General features: G+C 35.1%; 1 non-coding gene and 1 pseudogene across 7 annotated transcripts; one reads left to right on the top strand and one right to left on the bottom strand.

Moving 5' to 3' along the window:
• Positions 1–6430: 6430 nt before the first annotated feature.
• Positions 6431–26039, bottom strand: LOC18437188 (uncharacterized). Of its 7 annotated transcripts, none has more exons than XR_016058455.1 (3): positions 25669–25913; positions 25371–25524; positions 6431–6805 (listed from the first exon to the last, which is right to left on the bottom strand). It is a non-coding gene; the product is annotated as an uncharacterized LOC18437188 (transcript). The 7 variants fall into 7 exon arrangements; XR_002281484.2 differs by lacking the exon at positions 6431–6805 and adding an exon at positions 6998–7311; XR_016058454.1 differs by lacking the exon at positions 6431–6805 and adding an exon at positions 6998–7189.
• Positions 9225–9441, top strand: LOC148781748 (small nucleolar RNA U3; annotated as a pseudogene).
• Positions 26040–26482: the final 443 nt, after the last annotated feature.

Raw genomic sequence — 26482 nt, 5'->3', positions numbered from 1 at the left:
TAAGACAAATTTGTCCCCATTAAACAGTGATGTGTGAATGGGAATAAACAGACGTATCAAAATATAAAAATTGGGATACCAATGTTTTCAAAAAGGAAAACGTTTATATAAGGATGCTACGTTATAATGTAGAACTACGGATGCCCCTAAAAAATCCATCGAAAAAGATAATTTTAATGTTGAAAAACCCTTTAATTGATCATCTCGACATCGAGATGTATAACTATGAAAAATAAAAAGATTTTAAGTCTCAGAAATAGTGCATTTCACAACGTAATATCTACATTGTCTATTTTCAAGATTTTCATATGTTTATAGATCTACTTGATTTTAACTATTTTTAAATTTTAAAATTATATAATTAGATATAAAAATAGATTTTGAGATAATCCTAAAAATATTTTACATCAAAATTATATACCATGACAAAATTTGAAGGTGCAACTTACCTCTACACATACGGATGCATCCGTATGCCAAGTGCACCCTTCAAAAAATTATCTGAGATTATCTATTCTACTTTTTACTCATATCTTTTAGTTTTATTTTTTGGAAATTTACATAAATATCTGTTTTATTTTTTGTTATTACAAAAATACCTAATACTTTTTGTTATTACACATATGCCCATTGTTTAACTTCATAACAATTTTTTTTAAAAGATGAAACTATTCATTTTCAGTTTTTTTAAAACCGAAATTTTTTAAATTTCGGTTGTTCAAGTTTTTGATCAATCAAATTTACTAATTTATTTTTGGAAAAATATCTCCTTATCTCCTATTTTTAACTTCTATATCTCATGAGACCCAAGAATTAAAAATATTACTTGTAAGCAAAATGTTTCCATCTTTTCTATCTTACAATCCGTTGAATCACTTTGATCATAAATTTTTGACCCAAACAAATACTAAAATGACACCATATTCAAACTCCATCTCTCTCTCTTTACTTCTCGATGAGTTTACCAGCCAAGAAGTTTAACTCGAGCTCGTACACGAGCACACCTTCTTATGTGTGAGAGAGATAGAGTTTTAAAGATAGAGAGATGGAGTTTGGGTTTTAGACAAAGAAACACATGGAGTTTGAGTTTTAGGGAGAGATAGAGTTTGAGATAGAAAGAGAGATGATGATGTGAGAGAGAGATGGAGTTTGGGTTTTAGAGAGATGGAGTTTTGAGAGAGAGACGATGATGTGTGAGAGGGATGAAATTTTAGAGAGAGAAATAGAATTATTTTATAAGTTGTTGAGGTTAATAATACATTATCAAAAGGATTTGGGGGGGTTTGAAGATAGAAAAGATGGAGTTTTTTTTCTTCTTAAGTAATATTTTTAATTTTTGAATCTAATAAGATATAAAAGTTACAAATAAAGGATAATAGGATATTTTTTTTATTTTTTATTATCATTTAAGATGGACTACTCTTACTCATCTCCCTCTTTCTCGAAGCTTCTCTGCAAGATTCTGTCTCCTTTCTCATAAGCTAGTGCGGCCTATCTGAACAAAGTTGCAAAGATACTGATTCATGTATTCGAAGAAAATAGGGCTCATCTAAGAAGTATTATGTCAAAGTTGGCGGGTCTTGACTCGATCTCTAGGGTTTCCAGTGTGGATTGGAGGATCGACCACTGTAACTTCAATGAATTGTCTTATTTTATCAACTTGGAGACGATTAATGGAGAAAAGGCGAAACTAGGGTTTGTGTGCAATATTGAGGAGCTGCAGGACCTGGTTGCTTCAATCAAGGAAGCCTGCAAATCTGTTGAAAGATTAGCGAATAGTGCAAATCCGTCTGATTAAAAGTCATGTAGTCTTTCTTATTCATTGATTTGGACGATGCAAAGCTTATCAGAAAACAAATTTGTGGTGGTAAATTGCAGGTTATATTGGATCCTTAGTGTTTCTCACACGATTTGGAATAGTAGGGCTCACCTAAGATTGGATGTGTGAGAGAGAGCACGGTGAATGCATTATGAAATGGAACGAGAACAAATAGACTAAAGACCCTAACCAGATTTAGGGTTTGGATCCTCTACGCTCGTTTGGCCGCCACAATGACGTGAGGTTTAGCTATCCCAAATTTTTTTTTTTTCTCTATAATAAATTCGGGTTTTCAACAACATGAATTTCTTAAATTTTAAATATTTTAGTTTTTAAAAAACATGAAAATAGGCAGTTCTTTTGTTCTTTGTTCTTTTTTTAAAGTGTTATGGAATTAAAAAAACGACATATATGTAATAACGAAAACCAAAAATTAATTTTGTAATAACGACAATATAAAAAAAAAAAATATATATATATATATATATATATATATAGCTGGATAACTATATTGAATAGTAATATAGGTAAAATTTCAACCATTAGATTTTTTTTTCTATAAATGATTAAAATGAAATTTTGGGTGTGTATATCTAACACTATTGTGCACCATATAAAAATATAAAAAAAAAAAATTTCAATAACTTAAAATGATCAAATTACCCCCATTATTTTTAGGGGCATTTTGATCATTTTATATTTTAAAAAATATTTTTTAATTGTGCGTCCTAATTTTTAGTACACACGTCTAACATTTCATTATGATTCGATTTCTAGAAAAAATATTAAAATTCATATGGTGATATGCATTCTTAACCATATGATGAAGATCTGTTCATTATAGTGCCCAGCTATTTTGATGGCTATTATAAAAGAATTTCTCATGTTCGTATGTATTTTGATGGATATTCTAAAAGATTTATAATTTTTCCAAAACTATCTCAACCCTCACATGAACATAAGAAAATCTTTTAGAATATTTCCCTTCCTTTGCACACGACCAGGGTCGTGTGTATTTTGAATACGTTTTAGAATATTTTAAGATACACACGACCATAGTTCTAAATCTTTTATAATTCAAAATACACACGACCATGGGTTCTAAAAGATTTATAATTCCTCTAAAACTATCTCAATAGTCACAAGAGTGCATAAGAAAATCTTTTAGAACCCATTTCACCTATATTGATATTCAAAAAGATTTTCTCATACGTAAGAACGCATAAGAAAATCTTTTAGAACCCATTTCACCTATATTGATATTCTAAAAGATTTTATCATGCGTTCCCGTAACTATTGTATGATGCATATTTTCATTTTTGAACGACTTCCCCCGAAACATGGCCGTAATTTTTGGTTAGAAATTTATTAAAAAAAATTGTTTTAATTCCTGGAATTTAAAATAGTATCTTATATTTCAAATTTTCCATTCAAATCCCATTTTTTAGGAACATATTATTTTAATTGATCTCTTTTTCTATATATCAGATTTAACTCAAATACAGTATGTTCATAGTTTTTATCATCACACACCTATAAAATATATTAAAAAATAATTTAAAATAATAAATAAACAAAATATTTCCAAAATATTTAGGGGTATTTTGATATTTTTACTTTAAACTCTTGTTTAAATTTTTTATGGGCCGGTGATAGTGAAAAATATAAACTTACCAAATTTGAGCTTAATCTAATGTATAGAACCAAAAATAAAATTAAAATACATTATATCCATTCAAAAGTGAAAAGTGTAAAATATAAAACCATTTACACCTGAATTTGGGGCGAGATGACAAGGGAGTTTTGTTTTTCGTAAGTCGGTGGGGTAGAAGGCCCCTACTTCCGAAATTTTCATTAATTAAATAAAAAAATAATACATTCATCTTACAACCTAGGGCAGTTGCACCAGATGACAAGGGACCTCTCCGCCTTAATTCTTGTTTATAATCCAGTGATTAGGGGGTAGAATAAAAGGATTCCATCAAATTATGTCCACGAAAGATACGACTTGGTGGTCTCTTCCTTTGTAGTCCAACGCGCCAGCTAAAAATGACCAGAAAATGGAAAATAAATGCCAGAAAGACTTTTTGAAAACATGAAAGAGTTTTGGAAAGGCGTTTGGAAAGAGAACAAGAAATGCACTACATAAAATAAAGAGAAGTAAAAGAAAAATAGAAGAAAAGACCGTGGACCTACTTATAAGCCACGCTTATAGGCTCGGCACAACGGATTGGGTCCGAGTCAAAAGTAGTCGATGTGGAGGGACCGTTCCATTGTCTTTGGAATTCTGAGCAGCGACAATCGGTGTTTTGTTAGAGTAGGAGAAGCGTTCAAGGTGGGGGTGGACCGCTCTATTCTAGGGGACACTTAGATATTAGGGCATTTAGGATTTGCCCAGGGTCGAAGAGGTGGGTTAAACTCGTTATAATTGCATGGAGGTCTAAACTAATAAAGACTATGTAGAGGCCTTTTCTAATATCCTTGAATAGGGGTGTCAATGGGTTCGGTTGACCCAAACCCGAACCTGGCTCGATAAGATCCCACGTGGACCCATACCTCCCGGGTCCAAGTCATTTGGACCTGAACACGACCCAAGCCGACCCGATAGGGATCCAATCTAGACTGATACCAGACCCAAACCCAAACCACAGGGTACAAATTTTGGACCCGCTCCCAGACACAATTCAAGTTGATCCATTGAGTCTTCAGATCGACCCAACCTGAGTGCCACCCCTATCTTTGAACTTCTAAATCAATAGACTAAATAGAAAAATAGCCTCAATAGTTGACCTCCCTGACATAAATCTAAACTGATATGATACACTTGCTTCATGTCTTAGTCATTGCTCAATAGCAATCTGCTACAATTTCATAGTGTGACTCATAAGTTTGATCCCTCAATACTTTATTTGGACATGCTATATATACATTTTTGAAAATTTGTCACTTCAGGGTGTCTAAGGTCCTCGGCACCCTAGGCTAAACTGGATGCCAAGGGGCCGTCCAATATTTTTTGAAACCTTAACAAACTCACTCCACGCAATTTTACTAAGGTCTTGTGCAGCTTTGGCATAGTCACAAATAAGGGACCTAAATGGATTTTTTTTGCAAGCACACTTATTTGGGTCATAACTTTTAAAATCATGTATTGAATTTGATTGATTCTTAGACTCTTGAAAAGCTTATGAGCGCCCCTCTAATTTGAAGTCAAATTGGGCCCAATTTGGGTGACTTTTGAGGGTCCATGGTATTAGGACGGATAATGATTGGGATGGGGTGTTGCTTTTTTTTGGCTTTTTTTTTTTTTTTTGGGGGGAGGGGGATCTAAAGTTTAGGGTTGTAAATTTCGCTATTTGGTTTTTAACATGGGAAAGTGGTTAGGTCTGGGCCCTAAGGTTTAGGGTTGCAGATACCTGGATGTCCCCTTAGCCCAAGTAGGATGCCTACAGAACTATGAGACTATTTTAAAAATTTTAAAATAAAATAGGAATGTAGTAAATTTCCCTATTTGTTTTGAAAATCTACACCTTGGGGGAATGCCACATAAACATTTGTATGCCCTATATACTAATACGGAAATGACCTTGTGAAACCCTCCCACACCCATGTACATAGGACCTTAAAAGGTCACTATTAAATTTAGCACAGATCTCTAAAAACGTTATCACATGGATGTGGAATTCGACTTTTCTAGAGATCCGTGTTAAATTTAATAGTAATCTTTTGGAGTCTTACACACATAGGTGTGAGAGGGTCTCATAAGATCATTACTCATATTAATAACACCTAAAAATGAATGGAGAGGCAAAATGAAACTAATCCCTGGATTCAGGTGGATATTGTTCCAGTGCCACTTAGAGAGGTCAAAACTGGAGAAGCAATAAATTTGGAAATAAACTGAGGTAAAAACTGGAGAAGCAATAAATTTGGAAATAAACTGTATACCACCATACCAAAAAAAAACAAGAAAAAAAGATGAAGTTTCTATGGGGCTTACGCTTTATGAAACAAAATAAAGCCTCACCTCAAGTCCTCATCCGTGAAGCACTTTTTGCATCAAAAATCTCCCATGATGCTCTAAAATTCAATTTCTAACATCGACAATAAAATTTAAAGCTAAAAAAATAGTACAGTTCTTGCAGATATGTGAACACTTATTTTTAGGGCGAAATGGTTAATCTTAGATGATATGTTAAGATATACACTACTTTTAAATTTTGAAATCTTAATTTTTTTCATAACCAGAATGTTCAAGCTAAGATGATTGATTTAAAGGTTTTCCAACACATTTCAATGAGTTATGAGGTGTGGCTTTATTTATTTTGATAGCGCTACAGCCTTAATAAACCATTTTCCAAAAAAAAAAAAAAGTTAAAGAGAGACTGTATACTCCTACAGTAGCATGTCATACACACCTACAGTTCCTAGGGTAAAACGTATCTAGGAGTACTTATAAGATCCTAAATTTTGGGATATAACCTCATCATTCCAGCATCCAACTTAAAACATTCCATGCCCGCCTCTAACTAAATGAAGAAACAACATCGTAGAATTTAAAAGAGGGCCGTTAAAGTTTTCAGACGATCGGATAGCGTTTAAGAACTTCAAATCTTTTCTTTTTTTTTTATTAGCAGAATATTGATCAAGGTGATTCTACAGTTGAGTTCAAAATTTCATATCAAGAACACCATCCTCAGTAGGTCCTTTGCAACAAAGTGTATAATTTGCTACTATGAAGAGTATGCTATGTGCAAGGAAGGAAAGAATTGCACAATAAAATGCAAAGGCTCTCAAGTCATAACAATCACATAAGTTTGAAACCATACCTATATAAACCACGGTACGTATATCATAAAAGCAATATGTTACATTTAACCTCAGACGAGATTTTTCCAAAGCGGATCGTTGAGGTGAACCATTCCCCAGCTCAAGTCTATCTCATGTCCAAAAATTCAGTAGAAAAAATCATTTGATTATAGTGGTTTGCTGCAAATCATCCCCATTAAAATGGCTATTATTTAGTACCTTTAATATCTGGTAATAACAAAATGAAAGATAAATTTTAAACTTTGGGCCAGCTCTAAATTTTTTTTGTCATATTGTCCTTTGAATTAGGGAGTTTACTCAACGATTGTATGGTTATTCCAGTGTTGTTGAGATAACAGACAAAGAAGCATGGAGGCTTACAAGGCCCAATTTGCAAAAGTTCATTAGTACATGGTCAATAAATATACTTGACAATGTAATCATTCATTTACTCAATGAAGCCACCATTAAAAAAATTATATTCTCGACAACAGTTAAGCCCTGGCACTCATTTGGAACTGGACATAGTTGGGGGCAAATGCCTGCAAAATTTACTGAAAGTCACTGCAAGTGAATTCTTGGTTAAGCAAACTATTGTGCAACCGGAACTTGAGGATAGTCGTTTTGTGCAATTTGTAAAGTAGTTCCCATGGACAATTTGGATCTTGATGCAGAGTTACAATGTCCTAAGAATTGCAGAATAGAAGTTGCAATTATTGCAGGAAATGTGGATACACAAAGACAAGTGGCCATGAGTGTTGTCATTAGGAACAAATTATTTTTGAAGTAATTCTGCAAACATTTTTTACAGACAAAATGACAAATATATCAGGAATGAAGGCCCAAGTGGTGGAACTTACTTTCCGGAGATAACCTTTGCATGTCCTTGAAAGCCAGAGGATCTTTTGCAGTCAATGTTTAGGCTAATTGAAACCTTTTAAAACCTCTTAAACATCTTCAAATACAATGGAAAATCCAACAGATACAAGAAATTACCAAAATAGCACTACAACTGCAGACATCATACAAGAATCTGTTGAAACTTGACAGTGCATCTTGTATGAAAAAGATCAGTAATGGAGAAGATTTTAAAAACTTTGCATTTGAAGAAACTTGGAAACTTTGAGTGTGCTCAATACCCTGTTTTGCCCCCACAAAAGAACTACCAACCGCTTCTCTCATATGTAACCAACCCAGAAGCCAGTCTCCAAAGAGCATCAACTTCCATGGACTCGAAGGGGACATGTTTTAAAGAGCATATCATCTTTCGAGTGTTAACCCCACCCCCATGAATAGATTCTTAGCCTGCTTCTGAGAAAAATACAGCACTGTACCCTAAATGAGGCAATCTTAGACATTTACTAAGACTGAGGGTCATCTCATTTTAATTAATCTCTAGAGTCACCAACTCCCTCATGAGAGGAGTGGATGCACCATCTGGTCTCTTAGTATTTACTTCATTTCCTTAACTCTCTGCTTCGTTTGCACCTGGGGACTTGATTCATACTTTTTCAAAGTAGTGAACACTAAAGATAAGAGTAAACAATTATGAACAAATTCCTAAGCATCCCCACCGGCTCCAGTTCTCCCAGTACAAGACCATGTGCTGTGAGCTGCAACCATAACAGACCACGCTTAGGAGAAGCCCATCTTTACTGGTTTACACTCACATTAATACTTCCTGAACTCAATCCCAATCAGAGCAAGGATCCCTCTCTCTTCATATTTATCCAAGTCTCTTCCTTCAAACGCATTTGGTCATTTGAGATATCATAATGCCAGGCTCCATGGAAATAATTATGCTCCCCATGATTCCAACCAGCCAATATGATATTTCACTTCTTGCTAATTTACAACCCATACAATTGAAAATGCTGCCAACTCTGAATCTCCCACGAGTCCTTGAGAAGAGGCTGCAGTGTACCAAGATTTAAGTAAATTGTAGACCTGGCTTCCCTGTTGCTTTTATTTTCCAAATCATTCATATGATCCTAGGGCCTTAAACAGGTCATGTCCAGGTCAGGTATGCATCTGGACCCACCCAGGCTGGCAAAAGGGACTACCTGGACCAAGACCCAATCATGACCTAGGATGGGCTTGGTGAATCTGCTGAGTCATCCCGGACCTGGCTTCAAAGCCCTTTATTTGACATTGGGTTGACTTCTCTCTCTCCTATGGCTTTCACGCCCTCTCTCTTCTTTATGAAGATCCAACTAGGGGGCATCACAAACACCTCTCCCCCCGTCATCCCCTCCCCCCTCCCTCTGCTTTTTTTTTTTATTATTTTCTTTCACTGACTCCCTCCCTCCCTCCGTCCTCTCTCTCTCCAATGAGAAAATGGAACCTCAAGAAGCAGTCTCTCTAATAGCAGATGTAAGAGTCCAAAACCTGAGCAAGATCTGGGGTACCAACTCATAAATCAATCTCCCTTCTCTAATGGCAGATCAAGGCCCATGATCTGAGCAGGCTTTATCGACTTCTCCGCTAATGTGGCTTCGGTTCCAGTGAGTATCAGAAGGCAAGAAGGATTATATGGAAAAATATGATAGAAACACTGTGAGAAAGATGAGAAATCAGAGATGAAGAATGGGGGCAATAGACAACCTTACTTGAATAGGATCTGGTCTATAGGTTGTACATCCATTTCCATGGACACAATGGAGACACAACAAAATAATCTAGAAGATGACACATTGCCACGTGGCCAGAGTGTGAGTATACTGGACATGGATGCCACAGGGCATCCACCATCTGCATATTATCGCTCTCATCAAGCCAATGGCTGATGAAATGGCCATGTGGCAGTCCGACCGATCTCAAAAACATTTTTAACAGTTAATAACATAAAAAAAAGGAATGGCGGCGACAACTTAAAAGCACTATCTGTAAAATCTTGGATACCCAATATATTGCCAATATGCATAATAGCACTTTGCCAGATCACCATATCATATTTTATGAAAAATATTAAATATGATGCAGTCCTGAAGGATATTAAGATTGTTACAAATAATGATAGAACTAGGGATATTCGGATCCGACGAGTTGGGTCCCCCGTGGATCAAGGCATGACCTGATTGTCAGGACCAAGGTTCTCAGACCTAGACCTAACACTTTGGGACCCTTTTGTGAACCCATACCAAGACATGGGTTGTTGGATATGGTGATATCCAAAATCAGCCAACATAAGGAAATACCATAATACGTGAGATTGAGATTAATATTGATAAGTTTCCTAAAGGAAATAGAAATCCAAAAAGATTAGGAGTTAGGACTCTTGGATATATCTCTTGATTTTTTAGATATATGTAAATCTATGGGAATTTTCCTATTAAGTCTGGATTCCAGACCTTATATATATGGGATGAAAGAGGAAAGAATATATATGCCCTATTTGGATCATATGGGAAATGTGGCTTCCTCTAGAAAGAGAGAGGCAGATGCCTTCTATGCATAAGAGACAAGACCTCCTCTTAGAGAGAAGAGAACTTCATATGGAGAGAAACACTATTATAGTGTCTCATGCAAATTGAGAGGGTAGTTTCTTGTAGAGAAGTAGTTCCTAAGAAAATTTTGAGTGGTTTCCCCTTTTAGTCAAAGAAAGTCTCGGTTGATCTTAAAGTTCTCTTCCTAGACATTGGTTTTACTGTGGAATAGAGATGGGTCTCTTCCTGGATAGTAGTTTAGCTATGGAATAGAGATAAACACTACTATAGCCTCTCTCGAAGATTCAGAGGCTAGTTTCTTGTAGAGAAGCAGTTCCCAAGAAAATTTTGGGTGGTTTCCCTTTTAGTCAAAGAAAGCCTCGGTTGCTCTTAAAGTTCTCTTCCTGGATAATGGTTTAAGGTCTCTTCCTGGATAGTGGTTTAGCTGTAGAATATAGATGAGAGATCAGCTGTGGTACCGATTGGGAGAGCGGGCCTAAAAGGGATTGCTCGACTGGGTTTTGTTGACGGTTAAAGAAGTAACTCTATGTTCCAAAATCTATTATGTATCTTTCAAGGGTACAATGGATTTTAATTTGCCGTTCCGGTGGATGTAGCCCTTTTGGAATGAACCACGTAAATACTTGTGTTCTTGTGGTGTGTGTGTTTTATGCTTTATTTCTCGTATTATGGCTCGTACTCTTGCTTATTTTGTTTTTAGCTAGATAACTGCACATTCTTGGTGGGACCAGCTTTTGGGATACTTGTTTCCGCATTTAAGAGGGCTATTAAATCCTAACACAGGTTGGGTGGACCAGCACGTGTTGGGTCGACCCGACCTGTTCTGCAGCCCAATATGATCCTTCTCCAAACGGACCTCATAGAAAATTGAAACTCCAAACTCCAGTAAGTTGCACAGTAAGAGCACCTCAACATACATCATATTGGAAGCATATTGACAAAGAATATGCATTCATGCTTGTAAAATTGAGCAGGAACTATTGCTTCCTTAGATTTCCATTAATGTCATATTAAGAAATAAAATATTCTCCAAACTACTTATGAACATCAAAACTTTATCCCTTTCCTTCCTAGTAACCCACATTGTGAGTTGACTGAAAATATTCCATCCTCACCAAAGCCTCCAACATCAGAAACGTTTGCTGGGAACATTTTTTATCCTTTAAATATCATTGCCACTCAATTACAGTGTTATTTTCCCACTGTTGCTAAGACACCAAGAGTTTGTTTCCCCTTCTTTAAGAACTGATAGCTTTTATTTGTATTAATAGTAATGACATTTACAGGTGAAGTTCTTTAAAGAAAGAGCCAATATTCACAGCAGTAGATTTCATCCAAAGCTATATAATAAAAAATTCTGAAGATGCTTTCATTACTTATTTTCAAGCTCCCCAATTGGACCCAATTAAGCATTAATCACCCACATGATAGGAATGCTTACATACGTTATATTGAGGGGCGGGATCATTCATCATTCTTATTCTTTTTATTCTTCTTGTCTTGCATGAATGATACTTAACCCATTTCCATAGGTCTTTGTTACCTCACTCTACCTTAAGTCATTTTATATTTATTGTGCTATACTAATTTGGGCTGTGTCATTGCTCTTAGGATGAGGCTTCTATAAGGCCTAGGCTTTATGAAAACAAAATAAAGACTCACCTCAAATCCTCGTCCAAAATGTACTTTCAGCAACAAAAATCTCTATGATGGCTTTAAAATCAATTTCCAACAATGACAATAAAATTTGAAACTCAAAAAATGGTATAGATCTTGCGGATCTGTGAACACTTATTTTTAAAGAAAAATGGACGGTCTAGATAATTTGTTATAATATACATTATTTTTAGATCTTGAAATTCTAAATTTTTTTCACAACCATAATGTTAAAGTCGAGATGATTAATGTAAAGGTTTTCCAATGCTTGACCTGTAATTTTCGATGAGTTATGAGGTGAGGATTTACTTATTTTGATAGGGCTGCAGCCCTACCAAACCATTTTCCTTACTCTTATTTTGGAAAACCACATTCTACTTTGAATGGTGTGCACAACAAAACATGGTATCAGTGCCATGCCTTTGTTGTTTAGACCTTCTTACAGCCAATGTTTTCTTGGGTAGCAAACCCACCCGCCCCCCCCCGCCCCCCTTCCTTTTTGTTTTTTGTTCTCTCTCTTCTTTCTTTTCTTCCCCCTTAAAAAAGGAGAAAGAGAATCTACACAAGCTTTTTAGCAAACCTTCTGTTTTAATTTCCTTCCATGTCCAATTTTATTCTAGAACCTCAATTGGGAAGAGAAAAACTTATGAAGAATTATTGAACCATCAAATCTCATTTGTTTTTGTATGTGGATTTTCTGGCTCAACAATAACCTTTCCCATGAGATGTGGCTAACATGGACACCTAACACAGAATTTTGACAAATTCTTGCGTTTTTTTTCAGGTATGATAGTAAGTTGCAATAAAGAGACTTGCCCACTGATGTATCTGTTACTGTGTCATACTGACAAGTGTATATTCTGTGGTATGAGGGTGCTAGCAGAATGATCCTCTGGTGGGCTATCCTCTTCCCATGTTTGAAACCCTTTACAGTTTGGACCATATAAATCTAACACTTCTCTAATTTTTGTAATCTGTATTGTTCTTGCAATTCTCTGTAAACAAATTGTTCAATGAAGTGCAAATTACTGCCCTATAACATCTTGTTTACTATGTTACTTCTCTTGTTTTGATGTGTGCTTGAGCAAAAGTCGTCATGGGTTGATTGGATTCATGTTACATCAATCGTACTTGCTAAAGAAATCCTATAACACTCGATGATTCTAAGAGGAATTATCAAATTGTCATAGATCTAAGCAATATTTACACCAATGTAGAACCAATTACCACATATCCATACATCTTCATCATCAGCGTCATCCTCATCATCATCATGCAAGCCTTATTCCAACTATGTGGTCGGCTACACAAATCATGTGTAGTCATTCCACTCTATCAAGGGCCATACCCTCAACCAGACCAAAAGTCACCATATCTTTTCTCACAACTTCCATCCATGTCATTTGGGCCCTTTCCCTTGCCCTTTCCAGGCCTTCCACTTGAACCAAATCACCCTCCTAACTAGTGCACATGACCAAACCCCTAAATCTACCTTTCTTTATTTTATCGCCTATTGGAGCTACTCCTAGGTTCCCTCAACTGAATTCATTCTTAATTCTATCATTCATTGTCTTGCCACTTATCCATCTCAACAACCTCAACTATACTCATTCTATGGAAATGTTGTTTCTTGACCGCACAACATTTTGCCCGTAAAGCATGGCTGGTCTTACAACTATCTTATAGAACTTCCCCTTCGGTTTCAATGGTATGTAATGATCTCATAGGACTCCAGAAGCACATCTCCACTTCATCCACCCAACTCTAATGCAATTAGGAACATCTTCCTCAATCTCTCCTTTCTCATGGATTATTGAACTAAGATATTGAAAACAATCCCCTTTAGGTACTTCTTGGCCATTCCACATAACAAATTCCTTGTTTCTGCTCCTATTACTAACCAACTAGCATTCCATATATCCTATATTAGTCCAACTAATTCTAAAACCGTTATATTCTAAAGCATCCCTCCAAAGTTCTAACTTCGCGTTTACCTATCTCTAGTCTCATCAATAGCACAATGTCATCAATAAACAACATAATCCATGAAACTGCATCCTGTAGATGCCTAATTACCTCATCCATAACCAACACAAAGAGATATGGATTCAACGTTGACCCTTGATGTAGTCCTACTGTCACTTAAAACTTACTACCTCTTCAATAATTGTCCTCACATTCGTTAGTGCCCCCTCGTATGTATCCCTAACGATGCCAATATATACTCTTGAGACTCCTTTCTTTTCTAGGACCCACCAATTCTACTCTAGGTACCCTATCGTATGCTTTCTCTAAATCAATAAAGACCATTAAGAGGTCATATCTCTTCCCTCTAAACTTCTCAATCAATTGTCGAAGTAGGACAATAGCCTTAATGGTTGACCTCCCTGACACAAATCCAAACTGATTTTTTTGATAAACTTGTTTCATGCCTTAGTCATTGCTCAATCACGTTTTTCTATAGTTTCATAGTGTGACTCATAAGTTTGATCCCTCAATGGTTCATATAACTTTGTATGTCTCCTTTATTCTTGTAAATAGGTATCACATTGCTTTTCCTCCATTCATCTCGCATTTTCTTTGTTCTCAAAATCTTGACTTGTCAACAATGATATGTCGTTTTCTCCCATGCATTTTTAAACGTTTACCAGTATACCATCCGGTTCTAAAGCCTTTCCTATCTTCATCTTTCTCAAGGCTTCTTTTATTGCAAATATCCTAATCCTATGAAAGTATCAATGACCTCCGACCTTATAGTCAATGGTCCCTCTTAATGTTGAGCTCCTAGAGTGGTCGCCATTTCAAAATTTCTGAAAATAAATTCCTCCCCTTTCATTGACTCACCCTTCACTAACACCCTTGGATCCTCACTCTTAATGCATTTAAAATGTTCAACATCCCTATATTTTCTCTGTCTCATTTTTGCTAGATTGAAGACACCTTTTTCACCTTCTCATCATATGCATTAAGCTTAGGTTTACTATTTTCTTAGTGTTCCACTTGGCATTTCTATATTCTTCTAAATTCTGACAATTTCTATTCCCTTGTCAAGCTTTGTAACATGATTATTTTTTGCTAATAGCTTTTTGAGCCTCATCATTTTACCACCAAGTGTCCTTATTTAAAAGTCTTTTCCCTCTAAATTTCCTAAAACTTCTTTTGTCACTTTAGATCTTTTACCACAAATCCATATATAAAGAATGATTAATCAATGTTGACGATTTCATTATCCTGGATTTAGATCTTTATGCAAGTGCACTTGAGATCATTTGAAGAAAATGTATCAACAAGTTACTAATACCTAGCTTTATTAGGTTGAACATAAATTGAGAGTAATTTATTCGGGGACCCTAAAAATTCTAGAGAGGCTCCAAAAAATGGTCACCACATACTCTAAACTGGCTAAATCGATGCCCATGCCTAGAGCCCTTGAATTAGAATTTGGGTACATCCAAGCAACTCTCCACCATACATTCCATTTTGTCAAGTGAGTATGACCTTACCAAGTTCATGGATGTGCTGGATAAAAAAGGGATGAAACAAGGTATGATTAAGAAGGGACGGTGAAACTTTGTTATTCTATTTCGAGGCGTTGTAATGGTGTTGTCTCAAGAAGTATTTACCTTGTATCTGATGGAGGACACAAAATTAATGTTTTTTTATTTTTATTCAATTTCAAAGGATGTATATTATAGTTTTGGTTTTAGGGTTTATTTCTAGGGTTTTTTTGTTTTTAGAGACTCTAGAGTTTTTATATTTTTTATTTACTTCATGAATGCTATTCACAAGTATTGTTCAAGAGAACTGCTCATGGGTACTATTCACAAGGTAAAACTGCCACAAATTTTAAGTTTAAGTTAGGATATATGGGTCAATGTATTATTTGTTTGGACACTTTTTATACTTGGAACACTAAATAATATTATAAAGAGGATCATGGGGGCCTAGGAGAAGGCAGTCACATGATTTTCCAGAATTGAGAAAAAAGAAAAGCTCAGGCTTTTGCAACCCTAGCTTGGGTCTAGAGAAGAGACCATAGGTTTCTTTGACTCGTGCTTATATTTGGTTTGTTCCTTGCCGATTTTATTGTTTCCTTCAAATTTCCCTACATCAATTTGGCATTAGAGCCCGACAATCTGCACAGATGGTATTGTAGCAGTGTGCAGAAGGCACTGTAGCATTGTACCTTCGGTATTGTAGCACTGTACATATGGTATTGTAGCGTAGAGTTTTTGTGTCCTAGATCAACAATGAAGCCGGGAAGTTAACCGGGTCTAGAGTTTGTTGATTTTGGCCCAAATTTTGCAAAATCAGACTAGATCTTGCTGTATTCAACAAGTTTGTATTGATCATCTGCCTAGGGTTTATGATTTCGGCGAACCTATAGCAACGAGAAGGGACCAGTGTTCGCAAAACCGGCCGATCTAACCACTAACCGGCCGATTAGATTGAAACCGGCCAGTGGCCGGTTCCGGTTTTGGCCGGTTTTGGTGGTCAACTAGTTTTTTAAACTTTAAATAGCACTTCAAATTTATATCAAATACATTAAAATGGTGTATTGGTTAGTTTTGACGATTAGTTTTTACATGAATCAGGGTTTGAATCCCACCGCAAGCGTTCTTTTTTAATGAAGTCCTTTGCCCACTAACCAATATGCCATGTACTACTTAGTTGATAAAAATAAGGGCTTATATTACATATAACATCATTTTTTCTTCATTTTCTTTGAAAAAAAGATCATTTTCTTTAAAAAAAAAAATATCATTTTCTTTTTATACTACTAGACCCACTAACCAATATGCCATTTACTACTTAGTTGATAAAAATAAGGGCCTATATTATATATAAGATAATTTTTTCTTCATTTTTTTAAAAAAAGATCATTTTCTTTAACAAAAGAAGATCATTTTCTTTAAAAAAAAGAGTTGGTCATTTCGATTTTCTAACACTATTTTAATATTTTTTACATTATGGTAAAGATTAAAAAAAAAATTGGTTATTGATACTCACTTTTGTATTTTCCTATCTTTTTCTAGAAAATTTTAAAAATACACAAATCGACTCGTTAAAATCCATTTTTCATTAATTTTCAACTTCATTTGAGTGTGTTTTGTTTTAATCACATTCTTTATATGTTTTTCATATTTTAGTAGATTTTTTTTGTATCTTTTTCATTTTTTTAACACTTTTTTTTATCGTGCGGGGCTTGCCCGGTTAGAGCAGTTGAATCAGTCGGTTTACCGGTTAGGCCCGATAAATCGCTTCCAAGCCCATGTCCGGTTAACCATTCCGGTTCGATTTTGTGAACACGGAAAGGGACTGTGGAAAGGAGGTTTCATACACACGCTCCATGACCCTAAAGATGACAGAATTGAAAAACTTGAAAGGCAATTTCAATAGCTGAGCAGTTTACAAGCCTCAATGGGCAAGATGGTGATCTTTCATCCCAAGAGAATCTCGAGTACAAGTGTTTTCACTTTCACGCTGCGCGTAGGGAGTTGAGTCATGAGGATATTGACAAAAGACTTAGATGTGGTGAACATCACTCTATGGTTTTCTATTTGAAGGATGAGATTTTTTATTTTGACACAAATTGCATCAAAAATCAACAAGTTGTAGATTGGGATTCACCACCAATATTCGATACATACTCCGATGAACAACAAGACTATTTAGGGGATTCCATCTAGGATAAGGATCAAGATGATGATAAAGATATTTTAGAAGAGGGTGAAGAATATGGAGAGAAGGCAACAGGGGGACTGATCCAAATCGTGGCCTTTGAATATCTTATTAATATCGAAGAGCTAGAGCATTTAAGAGATTTAGGGAATTGGGATCAGAGTAGCGCAGTGGAAGTGTGGTCGACACATAAATCACAAATTATGGCCCCAATTTCAAAAAGTATGAAATAGATGTCGGGAAAACCTCTAAGACCAAAAAATTGGGTTTGAATTTTCCTACACGATTTTCAATAAGAGTTCAAGGATAGCTATATTTAACAAATTTGTATTGACTCCTCAATATGCATATAAGGATCCGTTTCTTGAGGAATTCTTTTACCACAAAAAAACGTTTGAGCCGATAAAGAAAAATATGATTCAAAAAGGTGGTTTTGATGCTGAATTCACTTCAGTACACTTCAAAACTCGATGACGAATTTTCTCCAACAAGGGGAAAATGGTGGAGAGAAATTTTTTTTTTATTTTTAGAATAATTTTTTAATTTTTATTCAATTTTAAAGGATGTATATTATTATATTTTTATTTTATAGGTTTTTTAGTTTTTTAGGGATTCTAGGGTTTTTATATTTTTTATTTGCTTCATGAATACTATTCACAAGTACTGTTCATGGGTACCATTCACAGGGGTAAAACTATTATCGCGAATTTTCAGTTTAAGTTAGGATATATGGGTCAATGTATTATTTGTTTGGGCACTTTTTGTACTTGGAACATTAAATAATATTATAAAGAGGTGTGTGAGGGACTAGAAGAAGGCAGCTACATGCTTTTTCAGAATTGAGAAAAAAAAGCAAAGCCTAGGTTTTTGCAACCCTAGATTGGGTATGGAGAAGAAACCATAGGTTTCTTTGACTTGTGCTTATGTTTGGCTTGTTCCTTGCTGATTTTACTGCTTCCTTCAAATTTCCTACATTAGTATCTGAGATAAAACTCATTGTATAATAAGAGTTATAGCAAATCTACTTCGGTGCTACAATAAAACAAGGAACAAAGCATTTCCTACAAGTTCTGTGTACCAAAAGAACAATAAGAGTACTAATAACAAAGAGCAGCCTTAATTTTATTGAAGGTAAAAAAAAATATTCAAAAGAGAGAATTCAGTTGTCTTCAAAATGAGTTTCTCATTTGCCTCTATATAGAGTTTCTAAGGGCGCATCCAATTAAAGATATGTTAATCATGACTTTTCAAGAGAAAAATCATGTCTTCTCACTGTCACCAGTCACATTCATTGTTAACAGTCATGTTATTTTTTAAGTTCAAGTCACCAAAACATTAAAAAACACCAACAGGCACTTAATTTATGCAATTTGGATGATAATACCCTTTGATGGGCAAAAATTGCAATACAGTCCGCATAAGAAACACAAACGTGCACTGCACATGCACAGACTAAAAGCGCTACCTCAAGGGTCATTGCACACTCTCGCACATTCGCTCGTGCTTATCACATGCTCCAAAAGGGAGTTTTTTCTCTCCTCCCTTCCATGAACACAAAGTCATATATTCTTGTCTTTCTCATTCTAATGCCCAATGTGGGAATACAAGACACCCCACTTCGCTTTTCTGAATTTGAAAAAGACGAAATGCAAAAATTAATTTTTAGAAATACATAGAACCTAGTACTTTGTGCTTATATAAGTTGAAATAACAGTGTTTTTCTTATACAAAAATACAAATATCATCCACTTAGTTCAAAATAATATGAGAAAACCTTGGGCACATATATTGTTTGCATAAATAAAGGTGTTGTTATTCTTGAACATTCACTTAGTGTAGATACAAGAAGATCCAACAAGGGCCTTAGTAACAGACAGTTTTGATCTGAGGACCTTATACAGCAAATCGGTAATAAATACATAAATTAATATACATTTTACATACATAAATACATTGCTTTGGTGTCATAAATTGTCATTACATTCTGGAACTTGTGCTTTTATCCTACTTTAATAAATGCTATAGAGATAAGTCCCATTTCATAAATGCAGCCACACTTACAAACCTGCATAAGCGAGTCTATCAAATGTGTCCTTGTGGTTCGAAAACCTCAATTGATTAATGGTTAGACTCACTAGGAGCTTAACTCAATCTCCTTTAATACAAGTGATCATAATATTTAGCTACTCTTTGGATAAGACTAGAGTGGGTCTCATATAAATAAGAATATCTAGCAACCAACTAACCACTATAAACTACTCGCCAGTCCCCATTAACCTGTGCTTTAAAGGCTTGGATGGATTCCTGGTGTTGATGATTAATCAATGGATATTAGCCCCATTCTGCTTGACATTTTTCAAACGTATGTCCTTGCAAAGCCTTTAGTCAAAGGACTATCAATATTTTCCTTTGATTTAACATAGGTCCAAAATTCTATGTCAATCCCCAACCACAACATGAATAGAGCGGTCTATATGCTCTTTGTCTAGACTTTTCATTATGTATGTCATTACATGCTCTAGACGATGTAGACTGACCATCACAATAGATAGGTCCCATTTCATAAAAAGCAGCCACACTTACAAACTTACATAGATGAGTCTATCAAATGTGTCCATGTTGTTCAAAAACCTCAATTGATAAACAGTTATAGACTCACAAAGAGCTGAACTCAATCTCCTTCTATACAGGTGATCACAATATATATCTACTCTTTGGATAACATTAGAATGAGGCTCATATAAACAAGTACATCTACTGACCAACCACTCTAAACTACTCCCCACTAAACTTAGAATTCTGGTTTAAAGATTTGGGTGGGTTCCTGGTGTTGGTGATTAACTAATGGACATTAATCCCATTCCGCTTGACATCTTTCAAATGTATGCCCTTGCAAGGCCTTAGTCAAAGGATTGTCAATATTTTCCTTTGATTTAACACTTTCTAAACTCCTATCTCCATATCCTACCACCACATGAATAGAGATGTCTACACGCTCTGTCTAGATTTTTCATTATGTATATCATTACATGCTCTAGAAAATATAGAATGACTATCACAATAGATGGTGATTGCTGGAGTGGGCTTTGTCCAAAACTACAAATTGGAAGATATAGCATGTTCTTCACCCACCATGCTTCTTCATGGGCAAAATCTATGGCCATGATTATATCTCCGTCAGCGAGCAGAAGAAACATGTTTGTTTGTTTGACCACCATAAAATTATAGTTCCAGCCAATATAAATACCAATCTGAATATTGATAGTGAATCTTGCAGTTCTACATTTCAACTAGGATATTTATAACCTTCTAATACATCAAAATAACCAACACAGTGCATGCTATAATTTGCAGTCCATTTTAAATACCTAAAAACACAAGATATTCCATCCCAATGCTCTTAACTCGCATAGCTACTACATTTCTCAATCACATATTCACTATTAAGTCGTCTACTACTCCTCGAATACATTACTACCAACTACACTAGCATACTCTAGTTGAGAAATAAATCTCCCTATATTTTCCTTTTACTTGATAGTTAGATCTATCTGTGTAGAGGCTAGATGATCTATCTGTGTAGAGGCTAGACGGCAATTAGCATTCTCAAATTTAACAAGTACCATATTTACACATTGATATTGTATTAACCGATAAAACATTTTCTTTTCTCATAATTTTAATAACAAGTATCACATCAGCCACAATTAAATCTTTCATATCAAAGCTAGATGAGAGGAACGTTTTAGTTTCTTACATTATTTCTTTGTTAGAACCAAAATATAAGAATATCATCTCATAGAGACATATAATGGGCCATAACAGGTCAACAACATTACTACCCTCACGTTTTCTATGTTATTCTATTTAAAACCATTTGACAACAATTCTTAGTCAAATTTGTTATCTCATTGCCTAGGTGCCTTTTCTAGTCAATGAAGAGATTTGACTAGTTTATTTTATTTTAGGGTAATTATCAACAATATCCCTTTATCTTAAAAAAATGTAAAACATACCCAAATATTTTGAAATCTATATCCATACCCACTTATGCGATAATTAATATTTCTCAAAAAATACCCTTCACAATTTTATTAGAACTATGATGTTCCAAGGCCTCCTTGAAGGCCACAAGGCATCACGGCACCATAAGTACCATGATGCTAATCACAACATTGTTAGGGTCGTAATATTCACTAATACAAAAGTAATAGTGCCGTGACACTTACTAATATGTAGTGAGTGTCCTTATTCAATAAATGTTGAATAGCGAGTATCACGGCACTATTAGCCTCATGACACTCACTTTTGATATTAGTTAGTATCGCGGGACCAACAATACAATAAGCATCACGATACTAATAGTACCGTGATGTCTTCCATGAGGTTCCATGGGCATCCAGGGGAGCATCACGGTTCTAATAGAACCATGAAGGTCATTTTCAGGGAAAATTATAAATCATCTCATAAATGAGTAGAGATATAGGTTTCAAAGAATTGAAATCTGTTTCAAATATTTTTTTAAAAAGGGATATTTTTTATAATTACTTTTTATTTTATTGCCCAGGCATGATGAGCCCTTCAAGTAGTTCATACATATATTTCTTTATCTAATTCACTTTTGAGGAATGTAGTTTTTACATCAATTTGGTAAATAACTAGATGATTAATTAAGGTAGTTGCAAACAAATATAAATTGGATATGCATCAACATGGTCTTTTCTTTTGAGTCTCATATTAATGCATCAATCAGCATTTGCGTCTATCCTAATTATTCATTTACATCCAATTGGATCAGAATCAAGGGTGGTAAGTCAACTAATTTCTAAGTTTTATCAACAACAGTTGAATCTGTTGTATTATTTATGACCACTATCCAAAATATAGCAGCAAGTAATGCAAATGCTTCAAATTAATGCAATGGGGTCACCCTCTATATTAAGCACCACAGATATAACTCCTAATATTCTATCTTGACTTGTTTCCTCTAGGTGGATATAAAAGTCAGGGCCAAATTACATAATCGATAGTTCCTTACTGTCTAATCCTTTCGGATTCTATAATCAATTCATTTTCATTATGGGCTCATATAAATAACATCATCATCATTTAATAGGGAGGTTGGTCATATTTCCTGGTTCACAATGATTAGTTAAAATCATGTTTTCAAAAAATTATATAATAGCATACAAAAATATATGCTGGTTTTTTGGTATGGATAAAAAAAATTTATTTCAAAATATTGTAAATACACGTACAAAGTACTAGGTACTATGTACTTTCAAAAGTTAGTTTTTGCATTTTTGTCCTTTTCAATGTCAAAAGAGAAGTCGTGACATGTTTTTTAGTACCACATTGGCCATTTAGAATGGACGTGACAAGAATGTATGAACCAACTCTTTCTACCTTTGTCATCATCGAACAAAGGAGAGAAAAAGCTCCCATGCACTAGTAGCACGTAAGAATGCTTGCAAGCACGCAATGATGCTTGAGTCAAACTTTGCACTCTGTAAAATTCCATCAATACAAAGTCACTCCTAGCCAATGCACACTCATTATGTGTTTGCATTTCTTTGCTAGACCACATGACACCAAATAATGCAAAGTCAAGAAAAGCAATATCACACAGAAAAGCGAGAAATCAAGTGAATGTTGGTGCTTTTGGATGTTTTGGAGCCTCAAAATTTGTGAAACAACATGACTATTGACATTGCGACTATAAACAATGAGAAGACATGACTTTCTCTAAAAACCTATGACTAACAATCATATTTCTTTAATTGAATGAGTTCTTAAGAACCCAACATAAAGGCAACAAAATCTCATCTTTTGAGGACACTAAAATTATCTTTTCTCACTCTTTTAATTTCACTTTAATTAAAATTGAGGCAGCTCAGGTGTTATCAATATTTTCACTGTTTTAATACACAAAATTCGCGAGAATCCTTTGTTCCCCTATTTTGTTGCATACCTTAGGTGGATTTCCCAGAATCCTTATTGTACACTGAGTTTTAAATGGAAAAGGAGCAAATACTATCTTCCGGCTGTGCCATTAAATTGTCATACGAAACAGATTGGCTAAGTCTCACTATATGCCCATATCTTCTTTATTAGTAGCCCCATTTCATCCCGTTTAAGTCCAACAGACCGAAGATACAAGGATGCACCCATGACTTTGCAACCCGATGAAAACTAGTTAGGTTTCGTCTGCCAATGTTCTTTTTATTATTGTCTATAAGCTCCTCTATTCATTAAATACCATATGCCCATGTCTCGCAGCAACTATTGCGAATTGGCCACCTAAGAACAATTTTCCAAGAACTTCTTTCCTGCCAAAGACAAAAATGCACGACAAAATGCTTCTGTAGCAGCTAACTGTACATGCCAGGTCAGCAACAATGACACCAAAAATGTTGTTTGCAGCCTATTCAGCCTATCCTCGTCTCATGTCTCCAATTGCCATCTAAGATTTTCAAAGCCTTGTCTGTTTCTTGGATCAAACCATCCTTTCCGGGTTGATTGATTGTGGTGAATCAATATCATTCCACTATATCTTTGTTAGTTAATAGTGATCTGTATAAGGCATTTTGAATGTGCATAGCTCCTGGTCATCATTACTTTTTCATATCCAAAATTGGTAATGTAGTTAGTCACCAAATCATTACTTTGCTAGATGGAAGATTAATGCAACTGTCAATAAAGTTTACTTCTGATAGCATGCGCATAAAATATAGTCCTGGAAAGACATGCCAGAAAATAAAAAAGATATTAAAGTTGTAATGTTTATAGGTTTTACTACAGAAGCTCAAATATGAGAAAGTTGAGAATGTTTATTGCTGAATAATACCTTCTAAAAGCGTGAATTTTTACTTTAGTGCTTTTCCATATATCCTTCTAACATCCATTTAAAAGTTCCTTTCAATTCAAAATTGAAAAAAAGCACAAATCGTAGATCAAGCACCCCATAACTTTGTTGACGTTAGGTTTTATTCAATCAATTCCTTTGAAGTGTTTACATTTGGACAGGAAGGGATATAAATTTCTGACCAAACAAAGGTTGAGCCAATCTCCTGTAAGTTTAAAGGTTGCAAGTTGCAACACATCCCTCCCTTATCAACTTAACTCGAAAGCCTCCATTATGCATAGCTAGGTTATATGCACAAATGAGAGAATCAGATAGACTACGAATGTGTGTATTTATGTATGTCTGTCCTTACAGGTGTATATACAGCAAATAGTTTTATGAATCTCTCCAACAACGACAACACCGGATTTCTACTCTAATATGAAATGAGAAGAAAATGCACAATCCAGATGAATTCTAGTGAAAAGAGGCTTTCCGTGATGACAAGGACGTATCACTCAGGGACTTTTGGAGTGAGTATTCTTCAAAATCATCATATACTTACCGGAGCAGGAAGAAAAGCATCTTTGCAACCTCAATAACGGCCCCTAAAAGAAAACTCAGCTTTCCTATTTGAGATTTTGATAAAAGAAGCATCTCTCAAATGAATTAAAATTAGGCCCACTTCACCAAATTGTTGGGGAATTTAGCATGGATTATCTTTCACCCTCACGGAAGGTATAATTGATGTTCCGGTACAACTTGGTCAATATAAGGATTTTAACCATCTGGATTGATACCCCACCCCAGCTTTTATTGTTATTTTCTATTTTCAGTCATTGATCTTTCCCTTATAAAAATGTCCAGTATTTACCATAAAATTTAATTCATTCCTTTTGATAATCAACCCATCAACCAGAATTAATAAAAACGATGAGAAAACAGTCAAATAAAATAAAACCTTAGAAACTCCAAGAGGGCTTCTCCCTAGGTAAAGATGTCCTTCTAAACAAAGAAACCAGTGTTCTAGCAAAAGCGTAAAGTGAAGCTAAGAAAAGCTGAAAATGGAAGGAAAAATAAGAGAAAAAAAAGAGGAAAATTCAGTGCTCCATTTCACCTCTAAACCTTTTGCAGGCCTTCATCAATTACTTCATCAATTAGAAGAGCACTATTGTCAGATGGGATATTTTCGTTCAAACCCTTTAATTGCTCTGCTTTCATCAGGGCTTCCAAGTCCTTCAGACGAGTTTTAACCACAGTGGTAACAAGAACTAAATAAACATCAAATTCCAACATTAAATAAATCATCCATTCAAAGCTTGAAAAATAGAAAATCATTAATTCATGATTATCAACATAATCATGAAAATGAAGAAAGGGAAATAAGAAAGATAAAATAGAGAGATAAGAGGAACCTGCTGCTGTTCCGAGGGTCCATAACCAGAGAATCTTCACTGCAGGGCTTCTGTTTCTCCCCAACATTGTCCCTATCAATCTCTCTCTCTCGCCCGCCAGACACAGACCCCGTCCCCGGACCCTCACTCTGGAGAAATTAAACAACGCGACAGTGCTACCCTCTGATTGAATTGTTTTCTACTTTTCTTTCAATGTTTCAGTTTTACAGAAGAAAAATGGTGCAGCCCTGTCAAACTAAATAAAGCCTCACCTCATCATCACTCATGAAATTTGCGATTCAAGTATTGGAAAACCTAGACATCGATCATGTTGGCTTCACCGTTATGGTTGTGAAAAAAATTCGGAATTCAAGTTCTACAGCTAGTGTGTATAGTAATGAATTATCTAGATAGTTAATTTTTCCTAAACTTAAGTGTTTATATTATTTTTCTAGTTTCAAATTTTATTGTCGATGATTCATGGAGATTTTTGTTGACGAATTTGCTTTTCAAAAGAGGATCTTAAGTGATGCTTTATTTTGTTTTCATAATGCTTAGGCCTTGTAGAAACTGCAACATTTATAAAAATATCTTTAACTATCTTCGATTATCTTATAAAGTCATTCATCATCATAGTGTTAGCCTTTTTTGAACTAATTGGGGTTGGCTCATCAAATTGTGCTATGTCATTCTACGCTATTGAGGATCATACCCTTAGCGAGGTCATAAGTCTCCATATGTTTTCTCACTACTTCTAATTATATTCTTTTAGGCCTACTATTACCTATTTTTAACCTTCCACTTGAACTAACTCACACCTCTTAACTGGTGTTGT

This window comes from Amborella trichopoda, chromosome 6, assembly GCF_054954075.1.
Source record: "Amborella trichopoda isolate Santa Cruz 75 chromosome 6, AtrichopodaSantaCruz75HAP2 v2.0, whole genome shotgun sequence".
Classification (NCBI taxonomy): domain Eukaryota; kingdom Viridiplantae; phylum Streptophyta; class Magnoliopsida; order Amborellales; family Amborellaceae; genus Amborella; species Amborella trichopoda.
The sequence above is the reverse complement of the archived record's forward strand: the minus strand, read 5'-3'. Positions and strand labels throughout refer to the sequence as shown.